The following is a 19,343-nucleotide window of genomic DNA, read 5'->3' as shown; positions in this document are numbered from 1 at the left end:
TGACGCCCATAGAAGTCACAGTCCGGGAGAGTCAAGGGCCGTGCAGAAGCACACAGCAGATGCACATGCAGGGCAGTGAACAAGGTCAAGGTGATCACCAGCCAGAGGGCGCAGCGTAAAGACGGCGAAGCAAAGAGGGGGATCCAGGTAAAGTCTGGAAGGAACCTTCTCTCTCTCTCTCTCTCTCTCTCTCTCTCTGTGTGTGTGTGTGTGTGTGTGTGTGTGTGTGTGTGTGTGTGTGTGTGTGTGTGAGAGAGAGAGAGAGAGAGAGAGAGAGAGAGAGAGAGAGAGAGAGAGAGCACATGCTCACTAGTTAAGAGTGAGTACTGTTCTTTTTTTTTTTTTTTTTTTTTTTGCTTTTTGAGACAAGGTTTCTCTGTGTAGTTTTGGTGCCTCTCTTGGATCTCTCTCTGTAGCCCAGGCTGGCCTTGAACTCACAGAGATCCATCTGGCTCTGCCTCCCGAGTGCTGGGATTAAAGGTGTGCGCCACTGCCGCCCCGGCAAGTGCTGTTCCTGAAGAGGACCCATTTTGATTCCTGGCATCCACACTGGGTGGCTCACAACCACCTGTAGGTCCAGGAATCTGATGCATCTGGCCTCCAGGGATGAGCACTCCCCTACTCCCATTATTAAAAATAACACATATACATAATTAGAAATAAATAGTAAGTAAAATATAAATTAAAAATGTAAAGAAGTAAAAAAAAAATGTAAAGAAGTGTTTTAATGATTCAGGCATAGTAGCACATGGGTATAATCTCAAGAATAGAGAAGCAGAGGAAAGAGGATCACAAATTCAAGTCTAGCATGGGTTACATAGTACACCCCAGGCTAGCCTGAGCTACTCAGGGAAACCCTGTCTATAAATAAAGGAACTCTCCTCTTTACCTTAAGGGTAAATAGAAGCAGAGAAAGGTACTTAAGGGGCCAAGGGGCTGGCTCAGTTAACAAAAGATCAGCCAGGTCATGCTCAGGCCTGAGAATATAATTGTGGGCACAACTCTGAGGCTTTGTCAGCCAGGAGTTCTTGTCTGGAAGGATCATAGACAAGCATTCATGGTACAGAGTACTCCCTGAAATATAAGAGAGGTTTGTGGGATGTTACAGGAACCCCCAGGAGGGCTCCCTAATCCAGCTGAATGGGCACACCGAGTCCTGGGAGAGGAAATAGAAAAGGTCTTAGATGGAAGTAATTCCTAGGAGAACTGAATGCAAAAGGCTTATGCTAGGAATATATGAGGGGTGACACTCCTTGAGAAAAGGATATTGCAAAGAGAGGCACAGAAAGGAGAGGGAAAAGAACCATGGTTTGATGCCCAGCATCAAACATCATTTGCAACATCAGGGAAAGTTGATATAGCTTAGTTTGAGGCCAGCTTGGGATACCTAGTGAGACTCTGATGTAGTGGGTAGCTGTTCCAGCTTTGACCTGGAAGTACTACCCTCAGTGAGGCTTCCAGTAACTGTCACGCCTACCTATGGCCTGCCCCTGAGGCGAGGCCGAGACAGAAGCCCTTAAGACCTGAGATCCAGATATGCCAGCCCTTTTTGGTTCCTGGTAAGCCTGGATGTTGGATGGTAGACCGAGCAGAGTTCTCCAGAAAACACCGCTGGACTGCACTTCACCTCTCCCAGACCTTGTATTTGTAAGCTATCCCTTTATTTGTAAGTTACCCCCCCAAAAAAAAAAACCTCCCTTTTAACTACGTGGAGTGGCCTTAATACTTCCACCAATACTCTGTCTCAAAAAAAAATGTATATATATTATCTTAGTCATTGTTCTATTGCTGTATGGAGACACCATGACCAAGGCAACTCCCGTAAAAAGAAAACATTTAATTGGGGGCTTGCTTAGAGTTTCAGAGATTAGTCCATTATCATCATGGTGGGGAGCATGGTGGCATGCATGGTGCTAGAGCGTAGCTGAGAACTTTACATTATGATACACGGGCAGTAGGCAGAGAGAGCCTGAGCCTGGTGTAGGCTTTTGAAACCTCAAACTCTACCCCTAGTGACACACTTCCTCCAACAAGGCTACACCTATTCCAATAAAGTCACACCCCTTAATCCTTCTAATCCTTTCAAACAGTTCCACTCTCTGGTGACTAAGCATTCAAATATATGAGCCTATGGGCTATTCTCATTCAAACTTTTTTGGTTGTTATATTTTGCTTTCTTTTGAGACAAGGTCTTACTAGCTAGCCTGGAACTTACTATTTAGACCAAGGTGGCCTCAAACTCACAGAGGTCTATCTGTTTGCCTCTGCCTCCTGAGTGCTGGGACTAAAAGCATGCATCCTCATGCTCAGCTGGAACTGTATTTTTAAGGTTTTGCTTTTTAAGACATATTTGTTTTATATGTATGAGTATTTTGCTTGCATGTATGTGTATGTACCATGTGAGTATCTATAGCTTGCAGAGGTCAGAAGAGGGTGCCAGATTCCCTGGAATCGGAGTTATAGACACCATGAGCCGCCATGTTGGTGCTGGGAACCAACATGAGTCCTGTGCAAAGCTGGATGCTGCGCCATCTCTCCAGCCCCCAAGAATTGTATTGTAAATGGACCAGCAGTCAGGTGTGAACCGAAGGCCAAGAGGAAGTCCCAGGTCCTTAGGATACTCTCTAGAGGTGGAGTGCATGGTCAGGAGGGTCTCTTATTTGCTGGGCTGGGCTACACAACTTGATCTGCTGGGAGTGACTTCCTGATGTTTTAGGGAGACTTCCTGGTGTTTCATTTGTTTGGATGTTTGTTTATTAGTGATACAGTCTCATACAGTAGCCCGGCCTGACCTCGAACTCACATCAGTACTTCTGCCTCCACCTCTCAGTGTGGATGACAGGCACGAAACCTGTCCTTGACAAGGCTGGAAGTGTTTTACTGAGGTCTTCTCACTAGGTAGCTCAGGCTATACTTAAACACCAGATCCTCCTGCCCCAGCTTCTTGAATATGGGATTGACTACAAGTGTTACACACTATACCCACTTGTGTTTCCCTAATACCGTAATGAATGTGGCTCTCTGAGCACAGAGCACAGCTCCCACTTAATGGAATTATGGTGCCGGGTCCTGGCAACAGCATCCCTTCCTCTTGTGCCTAATTCCCGCATGAGCAGGTTAAGAGGACAAGAACGGGAGATGAGGAGATGGCCCTGAGTAAAGTACTTGCTTTGCAGCTACAGCGCCATGTTTTTAAGAGGGCAGGCATGAGGTAGCATGGTGGCGCACGCCTTAGGTTCCGGCACTCAGGAGGCAGAGGCAGGTGGAGCTCTGTAATTTGGAGGCCAACCTGGTCTACAGAGTGAATTCCAGCACAGGCAGGGCTTTATAGTGAGAACTTGTGTGTGTGTGTGTGTGTGTGTGTGTGTGTGTGTGTGTGTGTGTGTGTGTGAGAGAGAGAGAGAGAGAGAGAGAGAGAGAGAGAGAGAGAGAGAGAGAGAGAGAGAGAGAGAGATTGGGGAAGCAGAGACAAGTGGATTCCCGCGGCTCACTGGGCAGTGTACTGACTTGCTGATTGATGAGTTCTAAGCCAGTGTGAGACCCTGTCTCAAAAAACAAACAAACAAACAAACAAAAGGTGAAAAGCATTTGAAGAAAGACTCATCCTCTGGCTTACACACATATATACAAACACACAAAAAGAGAATGAACATGATCATTTTGTGAATGGGTCACTGATGGGATCCAAGCCACCCTTCCTGTCTCAGTCTTATAGATCTCCAAGGGTTTGAAGCCTGAGAGGTACCATTGGTTCTTCAGAGTGCACCAGGCAGTCTTTCCAATGGAACCTAGCCTGAGCACAATGGTGTCACCCAGCAAGGCTGAGACACTGCACTGAGTCTTTCCCAAGTCAGCCTATCACACTGCCAAGTCCACTGCTTACAGATTCTGATCACACACCCTGGAACCATCAAATTCTGCCACCATTGGCTGCTTGGCTTCCTTTTAACAGATTTTTCTTTGGTGGTTTTGTTTTGTTTTGTTTTCGAGACAGGGTTTCTTTGTATAGCCCTGGCTGTCCTGGAACTAGCTCTGTAGACCAGGCTGTCCTTGAACTCAGAGACCCACCTGCCTCTGCTTCCCAAGTGCTGGCATTAAAGGCGTGTGCCACCAAAAATACACCCAACCACAGTTTCCCCTCCCTCCACTCCTTTCAGTTCCCTCCCCACCTCGGTGGTTTTATTTTGAAATATCTTTAGATTTTCATTAAAATTGCAGAATTGCAAAAAACAGAATCCCCCTCTACTACCCAAGTTGCCCAATGGTAACCTCTTTTATGGCCATGGCATTTATTAAAATGAAGAAATTAAGAAATGGGCGTGGTGGTGTAAGCCTGTAACCCCAGAACTAGTGAGAAAGAGGCAGGAGGATTACCAATAAGGCCAGCATGTTCTACATAGTGAGTCTCAGGCAAGCCAGGGCTACACAGTGAGACTCTGTCTCAAACAAACAAACACTAGGAAGCTGGAGAAATACTTCAGTGAGCAAAGATTCCTGCAGCCGAACTTGAGGACCTGTGTTGGATCCCCTCCAGGTGGAAGAAGAGAATCAGCGCTTGAGAGTTTTGCTCTGACATCCACGGTGTCAGAGAGACCCTGAAATACTGACGTGTGCACACGAGTGCGCGCGCGCGTGCGCGCGCGCGCGCGCACACACACACACACACAAGCATTAGTACAATGCTATTAACTAAACTCATGACTTTGTTTGGATTTCTCTGGGTTTTTCTCTGACGTCCTTTCTCTGCACCAGGACTCATCTTAAGTTTATTGCCTTTCTTTTTTACTGGGAAGAGGTTTTTTGTCTTGGTTAAAGACAACATGGTCTAGGACATCACGGCTGTCTAGAAGTCTCTCTATGATCCACAGATATTGGAGAGTACAACACGGACTCCTAAGTCACTGCCTATTTCAGTGGAGACAGTCCGCAGTTCCCTCCAGGGACCCACCACTAGAGACCTGTCTCTGGGCTCACCCCAAAGGGTCTAGCCTCAATATCTTTTTAGATCTGTTTGCCTTCAGCTGTTAGTTGTGCTCCGAGACCTCGACCACCTGACCTCAGGAATCCTGGAAGATAGAAAGGCCTTTCAAGGCCACCGTTCTCAGGGTGAGAAAGGGGAAGCAGTCTGTACACGGCAGCCAGTCTCCCGAATGTGGTTAGGAGATGCGTGGCTCAGGAGATGGAGTAGGAAGGAATGGAAGAAATAGGAGAAAAGACCAAGGATGCTTCCTTCAACTGTATCGTGCTCCTTGGGTGATGAGTGAATGGTGAAGCCACAGGTACAGAGACCACCACATACACGAGCTCTCTCTCTCTCTCTCTCTCTCTCTCTCTCTCTCTCTCTCTCTCTCTCACACACACACACACACACACACACACACACACACACACACACACACACACACACACTTTCTCAGAGACTCCCCTAGGCATCGCTCCTCACCCTCTGCACCCCACTCATATGGTAGCTGACCTTCCCTGACTGGCTGAGAATGCTCAAGAGGGCTGTGTATGTTTGAAAGGAGGCCAGAAACAGAGTTTGTAAGAACCCCAGCAATGGCCCGAGGAGGAAGGCCAGTGAAGGGGACTGAGAGCTGTTGGTCAGAAAGCGAGAGTGCTCAGCAGAGACCAGGTGATCGCGATTCAGAGGATCCAGAATTGGGGAGGAGGCGTGTGCTAAGTCATTTTCAAGTTTCAAACTTTTGTTTTCTTTTTGAGACAGGATCCAATGTAGCCGGGGCTGGCCTCAAACTCACTGAGTGGCAGAGAATGGCCTTGAGTTTCTGATCTTGCTGGACCTTCTCCCTCAGCTCCTCAAGTGTTGAGATTGTCGGTTTGTGCCAGGCCTTGGGGCATGCTAATTCCTCAGGACACTAATTCTCCACAACTGTAAAGCTCTCAGGCTCTCATCTGTAAAGGCTCTTTATTCCCTCCCTCTCAACACAGTAAGTTAAGGACCCTTTGCCTCGGGCTAGCCACCCAAGGCTCCAGCTTCCTGGGGAGCGCCTTCCTGCCGGGGCTTCCCTGTCTTTAGGGCAATCTCTCTTTGTGGATTCCTTCCCTTAAAGTCCTTCTTGTTTGCTTTGGCAATTTTTGTTGTTGTTGTTGTTTTTCTAGACAGGATTTCTCTGTGTAGCCCTAGCTGTCCTGGAACTTGCTCTGTAGACCAGGCTGGTCTTGAACTCAGAGATCCTCCTGCCTCTGCCTCCTGAGTGCTGGGATTAAAGGCGGTCACCACCATGCCTGTCGTGTTTTGGCTTTGAGACAGGTTTTCAGTACTTAACCCCAGGTTGGCCTGCAACCCGTTATATAGTCTAGACTGGCCTCTAACTCACTGTTCTCCTGCCTCAGGCTTCCAGGGGTCAGGATTAGGGGTTCAGTTTTAAAATTTCCATCAGCAGGTTAGAGACCTTGCTGCACAGGCCTGATGACCCAAGTTCAGGCCCCAAAACTCACAGTGGGAGGAGAGAAACGACTCCTGAATGTTGTCCTTTGACCTCGGCAAGCACTCCTTCCTCGAACATGCATGCCCACAGTCATATGCACACATCACACCCCCACATAAAAATAGTACAATGTGTTTTTTTTTTTACTTTTAATTTTGCATGTGTAAATGTTTTGCTTATGTGAACTGTGTTTATGTCTGTCGCCGTGGAGGCCAGAAGAGGGTATTGGGTCCTCCGGAACTGAAGTTACATATGCTTATTAGTTTCCATATGGATGCTGGGAATAGAACCTGGGTCCCCTGCAAGAGCAGCAAGCTCTCTTAACTGATGTTTCTCCAGCTCCAATTAAATTGTTGGGTTTTTGTTTTGTTTCGTTTTGTTTTCCGTTTAAGGATTTCAGACTCCTTGAGGGCAGGGGTCAAGGCTTGCTTTAGCTCATTGACCCTAGAGGGTGCTGGTCAACGTGTGTGAAAGGAGTCTATGTTCTGCAGTTCACAGGCTTACTGTGTGCCAGACAATGTGGTAAGTGTTGCACATACATTATCTTACCTGCAAACGGAAACCAAGACAAGGAAGGGACAGCCTTGGGAAGGTAGACCCAAAACTAACTTTGCTGGTGCCAAGGGTGCTGCCCTCTGCTGGTGACTTGGACTGGGACAACATGCTACACAGAAGGTATTCTGTAGTACCTTCCAGAAAATTGAGTCAATCTCTCTCTTCTTGGGAAGAAAACCATGAGAAGGGACCTCTCAGACTCTTATGAGAAAAGAGAGGTTCTCTCCAAAGCCACAGGGGCTAGGAGAGAGGAAGAAGGGGGCCAGAGAGCTGGAGCTAGAAAAAGAACAGAAAGATGATGGGGAACGCTAGTTGAAACCAACTTTTTAAAAATAACATACATCGGGATGGGGGAGATTGCTCAGTGGTTCAGAGCACCTGTTCCTCTTGCAGAGGATCTGGGTTGATTCCCAGAACCCACATCAATGCCCTCTTCTGACCACCTAGGTGCACAGGCATGCATACATGCAGGCAAAACATTCATACATAAAATAAAATGAATAAGGAGAGAGAGAGAGAGAGAGAGAGAGAGAGAGAGAGAGAGAGAGAGAGAGAGAGAGAGAGAGAGAGAGGAGATGATCCAGTTGTGGTGCATGCCTACAATTCCAGTCCTCTGTTGGAGGATGGAGGCAGGCTATATTGTAGTGAATTTAAGGCCAGCCTGGGCTACTTGTCTCAGGAAAAAACAAGCAAGCCAAATAAAAGATACTTATCCTTAACATGTGAGAATACATTCTGATATTTTTGTAGGTGTTTTAAGATTTATTCATTTTATTTATGTGTGTTACCTGTATAAGTTTATGTGCACCATATGTATGCAAGTGCCCTTTAGGGGCCAGAGGTCATCAGCTCCCTGGAACTGGAATTATTGGATCCTGGGACTGGGTTTCCCTGTGTAGATCAGACTGGCCTCGAACTCACAGAGATCCACCTGCTTCTGCCTCCCAAGTGCTGAGATTAAAGGTGTGTGTCACCACCACCTAATTCAGATCATGTTTCTTAAACTTATATTTCAGTGGTGTGTGTGTGTGTGTGTGTGTGTGTGTGTGTGTGTGTGTGTGTGTGTATACTAGTTTTTGAGGCAAAATATGTTATCTGACTGCCAATCTTAGTACCAACAAATAAACAAACCAACAGAAAAGCGGGAGGCGGGCCCTGGAAAGCCACACTTGAAAGCTCCTGGCCAGCAAAGCTGAGCTGGAAGTGAGGATTCACTGCGGATGGAAACAGAAGGCCCGACTCTACGGAGTGCCATCTCCCCGAGTGCAGAAACTTCTGACACCACAGCAGACAGAGGTCTCTGAGTTCCCCGGACGATCGCTATGCACCAGAGGTTCCATCACCCAAGACTGTTCCGTTGATGGACAGCACCAATTGCTAGAATGTTCTTCCTAATTGCCCCCCAACTTCCACCCCTCAGTTCTCATTCTCTCCCTCTGTTGCAATCCAGACTAGAAACGCAGAAGCGCATACATTAAGTAGCTGTCAGTGTTCTCGAAGCTTTCCCTCACTGCATTAGCATTTCTTCTTTCTAGTATCTGGGCTTCTAGGACTTCACTAGCCTGCTCGTCTTTTTAGAAGTCAGCATTATTGAACACAGCAGACAAGTCCACACAGAGACGGAGGGCTTCTCCCCCTCCTCTCGCTCTCTCATAGTGTGTGTATGTGTGTTCCTGGTGAGCTGGGTGGAGGTTAATGTGTGTCACGGTGTGTGTGTGTGTGACGGTCAGACGACAACCTCTGGGAGTCAGTTCTCGCCTTCCTCTTTATGCAAGTTCCCAGCCGGAACCCGGGTCACCAGGACTGTATGGCAGGTGACTTCACTCATGAGCCATATCACTGGCCTCTTTCTTTCTCTGAGAGAATCTCACGGAGTCCAGGCAGTCCTTGACCTTTCTGTGTAGCTGAGGACGACCCTGAACGTCTGATCCTGCTGTTCCTACCTTCCAAGGGCTCGGATTATAGACAGGCAGGTGACAACACACCTCCCTAGGCCTTTTCTGTTTGTTTTACGAATTCTCAAAACACTGACAGGCAAAAGGCACCACTGTTATTCTTTTACCAAAAGAGGCTTAGAACATTCAAATTGATTACCCAGATATAGCTAGCCAATGGAGGGAGGATGGGTTTATCCAGATCTTCCTATGACACCTAGACGGGAACTGGGCTTGTAAATGCATCCTCATGTCTAGTAAAAGCAAAACCGTATTGCTGGATAGCTTTTTGTTTTAGACAAAGTCTTTTTAAAATTTATTTATTTATTTATTTATTTGAGACAGGGTCTTTCTCCATCTAAATGGCTGTCCCGGAACTCACGACACTGACCAGCGCGGCCATCAGGCGGCTGTGTGGCATCCAATCGAGCTCTTTAATGATCCGCCACATCTGCATGTAATGGCTGTTTGGGGTTTCCAAAGCGAGGTGCCCACTCAAGTCTGAGGCGGTTTTCCTCTTGATTTTTCTGTTTACAAACGTGTGTGCACGTGGCTGTGAATGCGGAAGCGAGAGGTCAGTCTCAGGTGCAGTTCCTCAGGCATCTTTCACTTTCTTCTTTTAAAAAGACAGTTTCTCTTATGGGCTGGAGAGGGAGCCCCCAGAGACCCTCCCGTCTCTGCTTCCCCAGCGTGGAGAACGATAAACAAGTTCTGGGGATTGAACTCAGGTCCTCATCACTGTGTACAAGAACTTTTCTGGCTGAGCCATCCCCCCCAGTCCATGGCTTCTTTGCTATTTTTCTACAGCAGTTTTCTTACAGGTTTTTAGAATTTGTTACATTTGTTTACTTAGATTTCTTTATCACTTGTGCATTACACATGCAAATCCCTATTCTGTGGCTTACCTTTTGTCTTCTCACTATGCCAGGACACTGAGGGCCTTGCACACGTTACCACTGAGCAACAGACATGCTCTCTTCCTTATTGGTATCTTCTAATAAGAGCATAGACTGGCACACTCATCTAGTGAAGCGTGACACTCTTGGGTCTTTAATTAAGGCTTTGTTTAAACTGAGATGCAGGTATTCCCCTAGGTTGTCACCCCAAGCTTCACGGCTTTCTTCACATTCAGGTCAACAATTCACGTGGGATTTACTGCTGTGCTTGGTGTAAATTAGAGAGGAATCCGATTTTATATTTTTCCATATAAACACAATGATCCGGTGTCAAGTAGGTCCTTTCCCCTACTCTATTGTGCCAACTTTTATTATTATTATTTACATTTTCTTTCCTGGACACCTTTGTTATAAATTGACTACTGTCCATAAAGGTGGGGCTGTAGCTTGGTTCTCTATTCTATTCCATTGGTATGTTTATCCATCGGGATATTATCTTAATTTCTTTAGTGTACTGTTGACAAGCAGCTTTATTCTCCGGGAGCGCAAGTCCTCCCTCCTCTCATGCTTAGATATTTTTGAGGCTGGGATGGCTCATTCAAACGGATCCATTCAGACGTTTTAAAGAGTGCGTGGGTCCGGCCGGGAAGAGGCGTGCTCTGAGGATTAATAGGAGAATCAAGCGAGGCTCCTTTTTGTTTCCATGGCATTCTCCCAAGGGTGGGAACCTACAGCCACGGTGCCAATCACTCTGTAGGGAGACCATAATGCGTCAGCAGGCTCCCTCGTCACTTACCCTACAGGGAGAAACAAATCTCAAAATCCAGGTACGAATCCAAAGAAGACAATACTCCCTGCACCATCTTCCACCCTATCGTAGAGGTGCGCCTTTTCCCGCAGGTCCCACGGCCTCGCGCGCGCTGCGGCAGGGGGAACCCTTAGCGATGTCTGTCCTCCGCTTGGAGAAGCACCCCATGGACGGTGAGAAACGGTCCTGAGCAGCTGTCCGCTAAGGGACTGTTGTCTAATTGGAAAACGAGCCTCGCTAGGTGTGCAACGCTTAACCAAGACCAAACCACGGGTCTCAGACCCCGAAACGCACAAGCCTCCGGGTACCACTCGCTTGTGACCAATCAGAGGTCTCCTGGCGTCACTTGCCCGCCTCCTAGCCCTGTCCGGCCACTTCATTCGCTGCTCACAAAGCAATCCCGCCGCGCGTTCGGCCCACCAGCCAATCAGAGAATACGGGGCGGGACCTTCCAGGCGCATTGAGGGAGGCCGTACCCCGCCAGGAGAGCCTCGGGAGCCTTCGAGTTCTTTCGTTTTCCCCTCCAGGGTAAAGTTATGTTCAGTCTTCCATCAACACATTTATTTTTTCCGCCTGACTCGGCGCGCGTGCGCAGTGCCACCTAGCCCAGGCTGTTCCTGAGATGTAAGCGTGTTGAACCCGGGGGAAGCCGAACAGCCGTCCTGCAGGTCAGTGCATCCCACGTCCGGCCTCGAGTTGCTTGCTACTTCCTGCAGGCCCCAAAACAAGGATTGTAAGGCCAAAAAAAAAAAATGTCCAGTGAGGTCCCACCGAGATTTGAACTCGGATCGCTGGATTCAAAGTCCAGAGTGCTAACCATTACACCATGGGACCTGCTGGCGGCTTTAGGCGCCCGGCAGCCTTCTCAAGCCGCATGACGCTGGGTAACCTTTCCTAAACTTCGCTACGCTTGGTTTGGGCCGCTGGCCGAGGGCCGCCATGGCGGGCAGACACGGAACCACCAAGATTCCCACGTCCCTACGAGTTCCAAACGTTCCCGGGCCCCGAGGCGTCACTGCTTCCGGTGCTCCTCCAGGGGTCCCGGCCCTAGCCCCCAAGTCCAGGGGGGCGGCGAGTTGTCGGGTCGGAGCGAGTCTGGAGAAAGCGCCCCGGACTCCGGGCAGGAGGTTCGGCTCGCGCAGCCTTGCGCTGTCTACTTGTTTACTGTGTTTCTAGGAGGAGGACCGTGGCGAGGGCGCTTTGGCCCAGCGGGGAAGGACGCGGACTGGCACGTGGTGGCTACGGCCGTTCAAACCCCGGACGCGCCTGGGATGCAAACCCGGGATACCGGAGAGCGCGCCCCACCTGGTTGCGGCAGCCAGCGCTCCACGCAGGCCAAGTTAGCTGCACGGTTGATCCGCGGGCCGGCGCTTCCAGTTCTGCACGCCCGCGCGCGCTTCTGAAGCCCCGACTGCCGAAACTTCTAGCATTTGGATCCTTAGAAAGATCCAGTCAGATCATTAACAACAGACACACACACACACACACACACACACACACACACACACACACACACACACACACACACACACACACACACACCCCCAAGACCCTTCCCTGGGCTCTCTCGTGCTTCGTGGACTCTAAAAGTGTTTCTGCAGGTCAGTCTAGCAACAGTTTACGTGTCATTTTGACTCAGCAATTTCACCATGTGGGGGGGCATTATCCTACTGGACATCCGGCTTGTTTAAGGAAGTTCTCGACTCTGTATTGTTTATTATAATACAGTGAGAATTGGCAAAATAAACAATGGCTATTCCGTAAGTGCTGTACAAGTGTTTAAGAAATTGCTGTGTGCGGGGCACAGAGGTTTTTGTGCTCACAGAGAAGCACTAGGGGAATCAGGGATGTTAAACACACTGGGTTGTGTCCCTTCAGTGAGAGAGATGTATATAACCTGTTTCCGCCTAGAAAGCTGGGAGTGGACATGATTAACAGCCTGGTGACCTTTGTGCTATCTGTGTGGCAGAGACCGCACCAGATCCTCCCCCAGACCCTTATCAGTAGCGTGTTTTCCTCTCAGTCCATCTATAAAAACAAGTTGTTTGTTTGGTTTTGGTTTTTCGAGACAGGGGTTCTCTGTGTAACAGTCCTGGCTGTTCTGTAACTCCCTCTGTAGACCAGGCTGGCCTGGAACTCAGAGACAGGCTTGCTTCTGCCTCCCAAGTGCTGGGATTAAGGGCCTGCATCACTATAGAAACAACGTGTACTTTACAAAGAGTTTCAATGTAGTCATGTCTTAAGCTTTGTTGTGCACATAAGATGGAGTTAATTATCACCAGGAAAGTTTTCACCAAATTGTGCTGTGCTTAAATATACCTAAAATAAACTCCTTGGTGTCAGATTCTCAAAGTTTGAACCAGCACTGGCTAGTGAGTTGTGTTGAATCCACGGTAGTCTTGCCTCCTGTGGATCATTACTCTGCTGGCCTTGGTGGACACACACACACACGCACACGCACACTGCAAACTTGTATTGAGACAAAAGACAAACCAAACAAATGCATAATAAGATGCCATGCGTGTGCAAACGGAAGAGCCACACACTAGTGCAATCTATTTGCTGTGTGATGTATTAGTCAGGGTTCTCTAGAGTAACAGAACTTATATAATGAATGTGTGTGTGTGTGTGTGTGTGTGTGTGTGTGTGTGTGTGAGAGAGAGAGAGAGAGAGAGAGAGAGAGAGAGAGAGAGAGAGAGATGTATGTAAAGGGGGTTTATAGAATGACTTACAGGCTTCGGTCCAGCTGATCCAACAGTGGCTGGCTGTAAAATGAGTTCCTTGGTCAGAAGCATTACTGTGTGGAATACCATGACAGTGGATAAAGCATTCTGTTAGTTCATGGATGGTGGTTTTGGCAGAAGCGTTACCCGCAGCAAAGGCAAATCCCTAACCTGAATAAACATCTACGCCTGTAAGGACAAAGTGTCCTTTCCAAGGAAGAAGTGAGCCAATGTAGTAAAACTGCCACCAGGTCGCCGGCTGGTCACCCGGAATGGTGCCGTACCTGGGGCTCATTGTTGGTCTGTGTTGTTGGCAGATCTGGCACTCAGCAGCAGCTGTAGCCAGGTCAGCCTTGGTGAGTGGAAGCTTCCAGCAGGTGATGTGGCCAGGTGTGCAGGTGTGTCTTCCTACATCAAGATCTAGATTAGAAGTAGATCTTTCCACTTCAGATTTAGCAAAAATTCCTCACAGGTGTGCCCTCCAGTTTTAGGTTTTTTTTTTTTTTTTTTTTTTTTTTTTTGGTTTTTCGAGATAGGGTTTCTCTGTGTAGCTTTGCACCTTTCCTGGAACTCACTTGGTAGCCCAGGCTGGCCTCGAACTCACAGAGATCCGCCTGCCTCTGCCTCCCGAGTGCTGGGATTAAAGGCGTGCGCCACCACCACCCAGCAGTTTTAGATTTTAGTTAATCTCAGATTTATTACCACTGACATCCAAGAATAGCCATCGCAGGCCTGTCTAACGTTCTTAAGGAATCCAGTGTTTGCAAGTCTGAGTGACAACAGAGCTGTACTCCAGGACAGATGCACTTACTCTCCAGGCTCAGTGTGTGTGTGTGTCTGTCTGTCTGTCTGTCTGTCTGTCGTCTGTCTTTAGCTGCCCCAGGGCAGATGCACTTAACTCTCCAGGCTCAGGGTGTCTGTCTTTAGCTTGGCCAGATGGACTTAGGATCCAGAGACTGATGCCCAGAAGCCAGAGATTTTAGAACTGGATCCAATTCTGGTAGTGTCCGAGACACCCATTGGCCTTAGTGCAGTAGGGCAGCCATTCCAGGTCCACGGACTCCTCAAGTGACATGCCAACCACAGGGTTCTGTGCCAACCCAACTTGCTGGGTTCCTGGTTGGCTCAGTCTCCTGGCTTTTTTTAAAAATTATTTTGTGTTCATTGGTGTTTTTGCTTGCATGTGTGTCTGTATGAGGGTGTCAGGATTTCTGGAGTTGCAATTACAGACAGTGGTGAGCTGTCATGTAAGTGCTGGGAATTGAACTGGGATCCTCTGGAAGAGCAGCCAGTGCTCTTACCCACTGAGCCGTCTCTCCAGCCCTCCCCTGGCTTCCTGGCCACTTTCCTGAGCTCGTTTTGCCCACCACTCCTAGTGCTGGGAGTTATCCGCTGTCCTTCTGATAGTTCCTCCTCAGTATAATGTATGACTTCCTTTACCCATGCATGCCGCCAGGAATGTGGTCAGCCCGAGTCCAGAATGCTCTGTTGGCAACAGTCTGATCTGAGGAGTGAATGCCCAAGAACTTTTCTAGCTGGGTGGTGGTGGTGGTGGTGGTGGTGGTGGTGGTGGTGGTGGTGGTGGTGGCACACGCCTTTAATCCCAGCACTCAGGAGGCAGAGGCAGGTGGATCTCTGAGTTGGCCTGGTCTACAGAGGGAGTTTCAGGACAGCCAGCGCTACACAGAGAAATCCTGCCCTAAAAATAAATAAATAAATAAATAAATAAATAAATAAATAAATAAATAAATAAATAAATGGAAAAGAAACAAGTTTGAAACTCTTGCATATTATCAGAAGAAACACTAAAGACTGTCCGTTTTGAGAACTAAACCAATTCTACCTTGAGCTTGTTAAGGGTTCCCTTCCTTCAAGGCTGAGCCTGAACACCAGGCATTTCCAGACCTCAGTTTTGCCGCTTATTTCATTCTTCCGAAGGTCGGACATGTTGGCGGAGGCCTTTAATCTCAGCACTCTGGGGGCACAGGCAGGATGATCTCTGTGAGTTCCAAGCCATGCTCCCCCCACCCCCCAAAAAGGGTTCCCTGACTCACAGAGGACACATTGGCATTATCTTTCTCCTCTCTCCCTCTCCAGGGTTTCACTATGTCGCTCCCCCGCCACCCAGCGCTGTGTAGACCAATCAAAGGCACTGTTATCACAACTGGCCTGGCATGGTTTCTCAAGAGCTACTGTAGGGCAGGAATATATCCCTGCAGGGTGTAGGCGACAGTTCCTTCTGCTTTTACACGGGTGACAGTGACGCCCCCTTCTATCCCTACTTCTCCCTGTTCTGGTTCGCCCTCTGCGTTCCCTCCACATTCTGTCTTGGCTTAATCTCAGCTCAACTGACATGCTCACTGGCACCCCCCTTCTTTCATTCCTTGGGTGATGGGTGGCGTTAAAGGATTGCTTCCCTTCTCCTTGCCTGGGATTCGGTTTTTCTCACCCACTCGTTCACTCCATTTGGTGTGGCTGGGACTTCTCAGAAGAGGCTCTGGGCCTTGGCAGTCTACAGATGTGGCTGGTGTCTTCCCAGACTTGGGTCACTGAACCACTTGCTAGGGCCATAGGAGCATCCAAAGGAAGAAATGTTCCCGTTTTGTGCTCAGAGACCCTTACTATCACACTGTCATTGAAACTGCCCTTGGGAAGATGGGGACAAAGTCTACTCACCCCAATTAGGGAACCAATGACAGGCCAAAATAAGGAAACCCCTGTAAGACAAAGTGCTAAACGGTCTTATTAATAAAAAACCCAGAGCCAGATAGTGGGGTTAAAACCGGGAGATCAGAAAAGCAAAAAGAAGCCAGGCATGTTCTCACCACTTGGAGAGCCTCAGCCAAAGAGACCTACTTCCTGTGTACCCACGCCTATATGCCGTTCTGTTCTGCCATCTCATTTCCTCTCTCTGCCCAGCTACATCACTTCCACTTCCTGTCTGTCTGTACAGACCTCCAGACCCTTATGGTTAGTGCTGGGATTATAGGTATGTACCACCAACACCTGGCTCTGTTCCCAGTATGGCCTTGAACTCACAGAAATCCAGACGGATCTCTGCCTTCCAAGTGATAGGATTAAAGGCGTGTGCTACCATTGCCTGACCTCTGTTTACTATAGTGGCTGACTTTTTCCTCTGATCCTCAGATAAACTTTATTGGGGTACACAGATAAAATATCACCACAACCCCCCCAAGTCCATGGTAGTGAGCCAGTGAGCTTTATTGGTGTTACTTACAGGGTGTTATTTATTGGGGTTACTTACCTACTTATGGGTGAGGGGTTACCATAGGAGCAGAAATGACCCAAAAGACAGCTGCATCATGAAAGCAGTGTCACAAAAGCTGTAACCCCAGAGCCCCCTGTACAATTTGCAGGCAGCTCTATGGTTGGAGAATGTCTTTTTCAGGCAGTGCAGCTCATCTGAGAATGCCTCTTGGCAGTCCATACAGCATCTATCCATACACTTGGGAGGGAGGGGCCTAGTGTGTCTGTTGGGTTTCAGGGACTTCCTGAAGCCTTTGAGTTGAATGGAATGCTTCACACGCCTTTAGGACATGGGGTGTTCCTGAGGAAAAGGGGTCACTGGGTCATAGCAAACTCTACCAGAGCTCCATCTTCACTGTCTCTCTCTCCTGGAGAGATGGTTCTAGATCTGGAAGTAGAGAAGAGACCGTGCTTGAGCATGCGGATGATAACCCCATCAAAATGGAGGCTGTTAGAGTTGCTGTGAGCGTGCCTGGGGTTACCACACCTTGCTTTGAGTGCTGGTGATCCGAGCTCAAATCCCCATGCTTGGGTAGCAGGCACATTGGCTTCAGAGCCATTTTCCCAGCCCCTGACTTGGGGTTGGTTTGTTTTGAAAAACAAAAAACAAACAAACAAAAAAAACAAAGCAAACAAACAAACAAAAAAAAAAACTCACTGTATACCCCTGATTGGCAGATCTGTGAATTCAAGGCTGGGATTAAAGGCCCTCACCACAGCCAGCCAGCTGGTGTATCCCACCCCCTTCATTCTCCCTTTTGGTGTCTATGGACCAGCTCTGAGTAATAATTCACTCAGGAAGTAAAATATAAAGTGAAGTGTGTTCAGAGTGTCCAAAATTTGCCTCAAGAGTAAATTGGAGTAAATGTAAATTTTAAAATTAGCATTATTTTTAATGACTTAGAAGTTATTTTTATTCTAGTATATTCTATATTACACATTAATTATACAAAAATTATAATAAACAAGTATATTTTAAAGTCAATGTTTCAAAGCTTAAAACAAGCCAGAAATGGTAGCTCACACCTGATATTGCAGCACTGAGGGGTGGAGGCAGGAGGATTGCCATGAGTTTGAGCCCAGCCTGATCTACAAAGTGAGTTCTAGGCCAGGCCATCTTAACAAAATAAGATCAGAGTTATTCTGGTTCACATTTAACCGTTCAGTCTTCCAGTCATTTATTTATTTTAAATTTATTTTTGTGCATATGTGTGCCTGAGTGTGTGTATGCACCCCATGTATGCAGGAGCCTTGGAGGTCAGAAGAGGTTTCCAACCCCCTAGAACGGGAGTTCCTGACAGTCGTGACTCATCCTGTGGGTGCTGGGAACCGAACCTAGGTCCTCTGCAAAAGCAGTAATCACTCTTAAGCACTGAACTATCTCTCCAGCCCCCTATCCATTCACTTAAACACAGGCTTTCTCATAGCCCAGGCTGGCCTTAGCGCTCTTATCTCCCCTGCTTGAGTTCTGGGATTACAGCTGTGCATCGTAACATCTGGCTTTGAATAACGTTGTCATTCGACTTGGTGAAAAATGAAATGATTGCAATTTTAGCGTTATGAAACCGAAGGCTGGGGCACAATGACAGTGTAAAGTTTATTTGTATATGGAATGATTCCCACCATCATGCTAGTTAGCCGCTTATGATTAGCTGAAGCAAGCATATGGCTATCTACCTTTATTTACAGTTGATTTGCTGAAGAATTTTCAGGTCAATATTCTTTTTTTTTTTTTTTTTTTTTTGGTTTTTCGAGACAGGGTTTCTCTGTGTAGTTTTGGTGCCTGTCCTGGAACTCACTTTGTAGACCAGGCTGGCCTCGAACTCACAGAGATCCTCCTGGCTCTGCCTCCCGAGTGCTGGGATTAAAGGCGTGCACCACCGCTGCCCAGCCAGGTCAGTATTCTTTATATAATTATGTTATATATATATATGTTATATACACAACATAATTATTGATTCTTTGGGAATTTCATGTCATGCACCCCAATCCCACTCACCTCCCAGCTCCTCCATATCCTTCCCCAACCCTGTAACATTCCCCCCAAGAAAGCCAACCACCCAAAATCAATTAAAAACAAAAGAACACAAACAAACAAGAAACCCACCCTGATCCTCCGTCTTTCCAACATTTCTTCATTCACCCCAGTGGGTCCTTCGGTGTGTCACGCAGTATACCCTTTTGTCCAGTCAGCCCCACTCACCAAATGTTCATTGCCTCTGGAACGCCATCATCACTGGACCCTCACCGAAACTCCTCTCATACCCTGCCGTTGCCCCGAGTCGTGGAGATCCTGTGGTTATCATTGCGAAGGACCAGTCCCTGCACTCACTCCAGCGTCATAGACAGGTAGATGTTAGGGTGGGCCAACCCAAGGCCCAGGATGTGGGTCTGGATGAGCGCTGAGCTGGTTGGTCTGGGCCACTGGGACTGCCCCCTCAGTCGAGGGGCAGAGCCAGCTCTCCTAGGCCTATGCCATCGGGGCCAGCTCTCCCACGCACATGGTGAAGGGTGGGGTGAGGCCAGTTCTCCTGCTGCAGTGTCCAGCCAGGGAGGGGCAAAGCTACCTATCCCAGGGCCAGTGAGGATTTCAACACGCATGGTTCCTATGACCCCCTGAGGCAACACGGGCCATGGACATCATCACAGGCCCGAGCTACAGCAGGAAAATGGACCCAGACACGGTCCTTGCAGCTCGGGCCCAGATGTCACCA

The 19,343-nt window shown here is 48.1% G+C and overlaps 1 long non-coding RNA gene and 1 other non-coding gene across 2 annotated transcripts; one reads left to right on the top strand and one right to left on the bottom strand.

Moving 5' to 3' along the window:
• Positions 1-11,106: 11,106 nt before the first annotated feature.
• Positions 11,107-12,403, top strand: LOC128122852 (uncharacterized). Its single transcript, XR_008222519.1, has 2 exons — positions 11,107-11,307; positions 11,816-12,403. It is a non-coding gene; the product is annotated as an uncharacterized LOC128122852 (long non-coding RNA).
• On the bottom strand, positions 11,402-11,473 carry Trnaq-uug (transfer RNA glutamine (anticodon UUG)). The gene has a single exon. It is a non-coding gene; the product is annotated as a tRNA-Gln (tRNA).
• Positions 12,404-19,343: the final 6,940 nt, after the last annotated feature.

This window comes from Peromyscus californicus, unplaced genomic scaffold, assembly GCF_007827085.1.
Source record: "Peromyscus californicus insignis strain IS unplaced genomic scaffold, ASM782708v3 Scaffold_3__1_contigs__length_106647218, whole genome shotgun sequence".
Taxonomy (NCBI): Eukaryota; Metazoa; Chordata; class Mammalia; order Rodentia; family Cricetidae; genus Peromyscus; species Peromyscus californicus.
Note: the sequence above shows the minus strand (reverse complement) of the source record. Positions and strands in the feature narration are given on the sequence as shown.